Raw genomic sequence first — 6,000 nt, 5'->3', positions numbered from 1 at the left:
AGCGCTTCTCATTGAAAATAAGTGACTGAAATGTGCAAAGGGAAACAGGAGGACCCGATGGTTTGGTGGTGAGCAGAGAAGGCCTTTGAAGTATTTTGTTTGTGTGACTTTAAAAAAAAAAAAAACTTTACTGGAACAAATGAAATTCTGCAAAGTAATGAGGTGATACTGAAGCATTTTAATATCTGACATGATATTTTTAGTGTATTCTAAAACCGGTCGTCTCAAAATCCTGGATTTGAGGTTTAAAATGGGGCGTCTCGGACCGTGGTGTTCCTAAAAAAAAAAACAGATGCTGCCATTGCTGACTAAATCCAAATTTGTTGTACCACAAAAGACTCATTCAAAGTCACACTCAGTTATTTAAAAATGTCAGACACCTTAAAAAATGTGTTCATTTTTTATTTTTGGACCATCAGCCCTTTTCATAGACCTGTCTGGAAATAGCTGCACTTTATGTACACACTACATACTATAATTCTATACATCCTTCATATTTCAGTTTTTTGTTTTTGTTTGTCTACGTAATATGTATGCCATATAAGAGATTACTTTTTATGGTTCATTTTATGGTTTCAAAATGACAATAATTATTTTCCCTATCAAAATTCAACAATAAATTAATATTAAATGTATTTACAAAGAATTTAAAATGAGGTTAACTTTATGTAAAATTGTATTTTAGAATAGGCCATTTCTGGTTAGGAGTTTATTATCCAAGGAGCTCCCTGAGACTCTAGGACAGAGGATTGTTGAAAATAGTGTCAGGCTGTGTGGAGGTTTGTAGTTCTGGTTCTGCTTGAGGTTTCTTCCTGTTAAAAGGGAGTTTTTCCTCTCCACTGTCGCTTCAAGCATGTTTAGTGTGAGGGATTGCTTTTGAATCAATGAGTCAATGCAATCAACTGGTTTTCCTTAGATAGAAAACTTTGAATCAATCTGACTGGATGATCTGGTGAACTGGAAAGTGCCCTGAGATGATGTGTGTTGTGAATTGGAGCTATTTAAATAAATTTAAATGATTTGAGGACCCAAAAGCAGAGACTGAAGCTGAGGTGGTTTCTTGCATATGTAATAACAACTGTTGGCAACTTGAAGCATAAATCCAGAAATAACTAATCAAGGAATGGTTGAGCCAGAACAAAGGGGAACACGGGTTAAGGATGGATTGAAGCAATAAAGAGAAACCAACAAACAGTGGCGGTGTTCAAATTTATGGTATACGTCTTCCGAGGACGCGGCCTATCTGGACTTGATCATTTGAAGTCTGAGACTGGAAGAGTTTTGGCTGTGAATTCAAACAGGTCTAGCATTCAGCTAGCATTTCGTGACAGTTTTCACACAAAGCAGGAAAAGAATGAAGACCAGAACTTCTCAAAACTTTCTTTTTAATTTTCTTTATTTTTTATTTTAAAGTGAACAAAGGCTACATGCAAGAGAATATAGAGTGGAATAAAGGTGCCAACCACCGGGAGCAGGAACAAATAAAATCAAATGTAATGATAGAAAGTTAAATAGTCATTTAAATAAAATGCTGCTGTCATTTTACACATCTCTGCTGTTGCTGCTATTTTCAAATATCCATTAGTGTAAAAATGTCCATAGCTGGATATTGGTTATTTATTCTCCAGGTGCACAGTTTGATATTGTTAAAACACTTTGCAGTACAGTATGTTATTGTTTATATTTTAGCTCTTCACTATTATTATTATACACTATTATTAAAGCCTCCACTATTACACTATTATTATTATTATACATTTTTTAAGGTTCAAATTTGTGTGACCATTTTTTCTCAATAATCTTTTAGCTGCTGTACATTTCCCCATTCTGGGACAATAAAGGGATTTTCTATTCTATTATATAAAAGGGGTAGAAAGATATAAGTAAATCAAAACTATTTATATATAAAAAATATATCTGTCCTATCCGCCCTTCAAACTGGGCAAAAGAAGGACGCACTTGTAGGCCGCATAACGAGGTGGAATCCGACCAGACCTTGGTGCCGTGCTATGACCTAATAGGCCTTTGAATCTGGCCTTCATTGGATGCATGAATTCAAACAGAGCCAGTAACTGCAGAGGAGGAGTATATATGCCAAAAAGAACAATGCGTGGAGTAATCAATTGCTTGAGAGCAGGTGTGGACAGAAGGATCTAGAAGGGAGCTAGGGGAAGGGGACTGGTGCAAGAGGCCAACAGAGGGTAAACAAGAAATATATAAGAATTAAAATACAACCAGAAAACAACTAGAGAGACCAAAATGAAACCAACCTAAAAAAAAAACACAGAATGACATAAATCAAAGTATAACTTAAAACTCAAAAAGAAAATTTAAACAAAACCAAAAAATTCCAGAAAGGGCAGAATCATGAAAAACTGAATCATGGGGGTGGGGGGTGGGGGGGGGTGGGGGGGGGGGGGGGGGGGGGGGGGGGGTGGGGGATGGGGGGGGATCATGTAAACTAAACACAAATTTGTCTTTGTCTACTGATGGCCCCCCAACACACGCACGAAAAATCCCTCCCCTCCCAACAGCTGTATACCTTTTTTTATGAATATTATTCCATTATTTATTCCTCTAGTTTTTTTCTAAGTGACTAAAGTATGTCAACATGCACTCAGAATCTCTCTCCTTCCTCTGTCATTATACCAAATCTTCCTTCGTTGCAACAATGACTGCTTAAATGTATGCATATCATATTATGCTTGAGTTTTAAAAGTGATCAAAAAGATGGAAAACAGTTCAGTGCAGCCCCATAGAACATGCAGGAAGCCAAACCCGGTCAGGGGAAGACAGAGCAGGCAGGAACAATTCGGGAATCCAGGGGTCCTCAGCTCGATCAAAGGTTCCGATCCAAACCGGAACAGAGGGGTCCAGGCATCCAGGAATCAGAAGCAGAAGTTTGCCCAGACAGACACGCACAGATGCAGACAGGCAGGCTCAGTGGTTGAGGGACAGAGACAATGGTTCCAGTATTTCTGCAGGACTTTAAACTGGTCTCCTCCTTGGAGCCAGGTTTGAGGGAATTAAACTCATCCTCCCGGGGTTCCAAGCCAAAACCCTGAGGGCTCCGCGGAGAAGGACCAAGACATGATCAGAAGACAAGACAAACACCAAAACCCTCTCAATCTGCTGGCCGTCAGGAACCTGGACATGAACCATGGAATAAACTAAACTCATGAAACAGACAAACTAACAAGCATAATACCAACAATGATCTGGCCCTGATAGCTGGGCTGCGTCGAATATAAAAAAGAACCAGGATGAGATGAGTGATAATTAGGAGCCGGGCAGAGATGAGCAGGTAAATGACATAAACAATTAAGGTTAGCTATCAGGGCAGATCATGACACTCCTAACCTGTAAAATACAAATCACTTTGCACCTTCTTTGAGGATTTGCTCTGACATAAAAACGTTTTAAGACATGTAATACTTCTAATGATCAGTCCCTAAGTAAGGTTAGGGTTAGCAGACTGAAAGTCTATGAAAAAACCTAAAAGGAAGCCTGTCCTGGTGTTTTTGGTGTAGTTATTATGCCTTTATAATGATATAATATTATATTAATTTCTTTAGATGATGATACTATGTTTGTGGAGATAGCAGTCTGTCACGTTACGATGTGGATGAAGTTAAATTGGCAAGTCTGTGTCATGGTTTTATCTAAAGCTCGAACCCACATGCAGAGAAACCAATTCAGAGAGACACAGATGAAAAGTTTTACGGGTTTATTAAAGAGTTTAGGCTTGGTGCGGAGTAGCTCAGAACTCAGCTCGACCAGAACTGGAAGATGAAGGGAAGACAAACGATTAGTTTAGGCTCAGTGGGAAATTTTATTCAGGGATATGGAGAAGAGGATCTAGTGGTTGACTCACTTTTCCTGAGAAGTTGTAGGATCTTTGACTCCAACCTGTGTGCTGTTTTCCAGTGTTATTCTGATTCGGTGGAGGGCAGAACAGGGTTGGTGAACAGAGAAACTGGCTGCCACTCAGTTTTCCTGCGGTACTTGAACGGGTCGTAATGGAGATGATTCCCTTGCTCAGAGAGTTAACTCAACGTCCTCTTCAAGGAAGAAGGATCCAAACCTCCTGTTTGAATCCCCAGCTTGGTCCAAGGCTCAGCTGATTCCTTCAGGGAGAGAAGGTCCGGAAAGATCCAGTTTGCAGGAAGACTTCCCAAAACTGGCAAAGACTCTGGCGTCAAGGTAGTGGCAATCAGCAGCTTAAGAGCACTCCGCTAATGTGGCAACCATCATCCGGTGTGTGAGGAGGCGGACCAGATCCAGGTGCCTCCTGCTGATGGAAGGGAGAACAACACAAAAAGACAAACACACAGACTGGAGTCCTGACAGTCTGCAACGACACGATTCAAATTTACATAATATTTAACACAGTCATTAAAGCGTCTTTTATCATTCAAAATCAAATATGTGTAGCTTTTAGCCAGGCTTTACTGGTATTCCTTCATTTAAATCATGTTCAAAGGGATATTTTACCCTCGAAAAGCAATAGGTCCACATAGAGCAGGTATGACCTTTTTAATCATTTAATCCAGGGGTCTTCAAAGTTTGCCAGGCCAAGGACCCCCAGACTGATGGCGAGATGGAGCTCGGACCCCAAATTATATATATTGTATGAAATAGTGTTCTATCAAACTGGCCCTATAGTCACTCTATTACAAATGGAGTAATGTAACAAAAGTAATTCCTCCCTGGGATTATTAAAGTATTTCTGATGCCTGGTTGATGGGACAGGTGTTGTGAATGAAGCGGTGTCCAGATTGAAAGAGCTCCTGTGTGTCTCTGAATGTGTGCACTGATGACTGAAAGACATCTTCTGCCTCCATTTATCTGTTTACTACAGTGTGCTGAATTCATGTTAGTGTGGATTTAAAGACGTTTCAATTAGTGGAAAAAATTGCAGGGGGGAATATAAAAAAAAAAATAGAATCAGCCAAAACTTTTGCGACCCCCATCCAGTACCTCCGTGGACCCCCCAAGGGGTCACATACCTCCTGTTGAAGACCTCCAATTTAATTGATATATTAATGTGGATCAGTACATTATTTCTAGTTATATCAAGCTTTATGTGAATCTCTTACTTTTGGTTACGTTTCACTAAAAAGAGAACGTCTGAAGATGATAAGACAGAAATCTTTCTTCCATCATCATTAGCATTCTTGTAGCAGTTGTTGACTTTTATTTATTTATTTTTTAAGTAAAAAATAAATAGAAGACTAAATGCATCCAGCACACAGTGAATGAAATTCTTCAGACGTAAAGGTTTAAAGCCCTCCACAGTGGAGCTCTGTCTTGTACTACCTGGCAGCCCTTCAGCTGCTTGAGTGCCTGACCAAAGTGTGTTTACTTCCCCCGATGAGGTAGCTCATCATGTTTGGTCTTCTTCTCCCCGCAGAGCCGCTGGACCTGAGAGCGCTTTTCAGGTTCAAGTCTGTTTGGATGTTTATGTAGCTGGAGTGGTTCAGTCCAGACCGCTGAATATCATCATTATTTTGATATATATCCAGCATGCAATTCATTTAAATCCAGTTTATTTATAGAGCACCAATTCACAACACATGTCACATCCAAGCACTTTGCAGATACATTTCAGTCTGATCATCCAGTCAGATTGGTTCTAAGTTTCTACCAGCTGAATTTGCAAAGAGAATCATAAAATATACTTGTTCTTCATTTCATTAAAAAATATGCATATATATACACTGCACTAACCTTCTAAAGGGGATAAAAATATAACCTGAATTCCCTACAGTAACTGTATTTATTAATCTGCTAAGTTCTGGTCTGGAACAGGGCAGGGGCGGAGCTACTATTAGGCTAAACTAGCCGATTGCAGAGCGTCCCCGAGGGCGACATAAAACCCCTCCCTTTATTGTCCCACAATGGGGTAATTGTGGAATACAATTAACACACATTAAATGTACAGTATAGTGGAGGATATTCTGTCATGAAACGCGGACAGCTGGACCCAGTATTCAAGGA

Source organism: Cyprinodon tularosa, unplaced genomic scaffold (assembly GCF_016077235.1).
Source record: "Cyprinodon tularosa strain WSP-4 unplaced genomic scaffold, ASM1607723v1 ctg1099, whole genome shotgun sequence".
NCBI lineage: Eukaryota > Metazoa > Chordata > Actinopteri > Cyprinodontiformes > Cyprinodontidae > Cyprinodon > Cyprinodon tularosa.
This window is presented reverse-complemented; position numbering follows the sequence as displayed.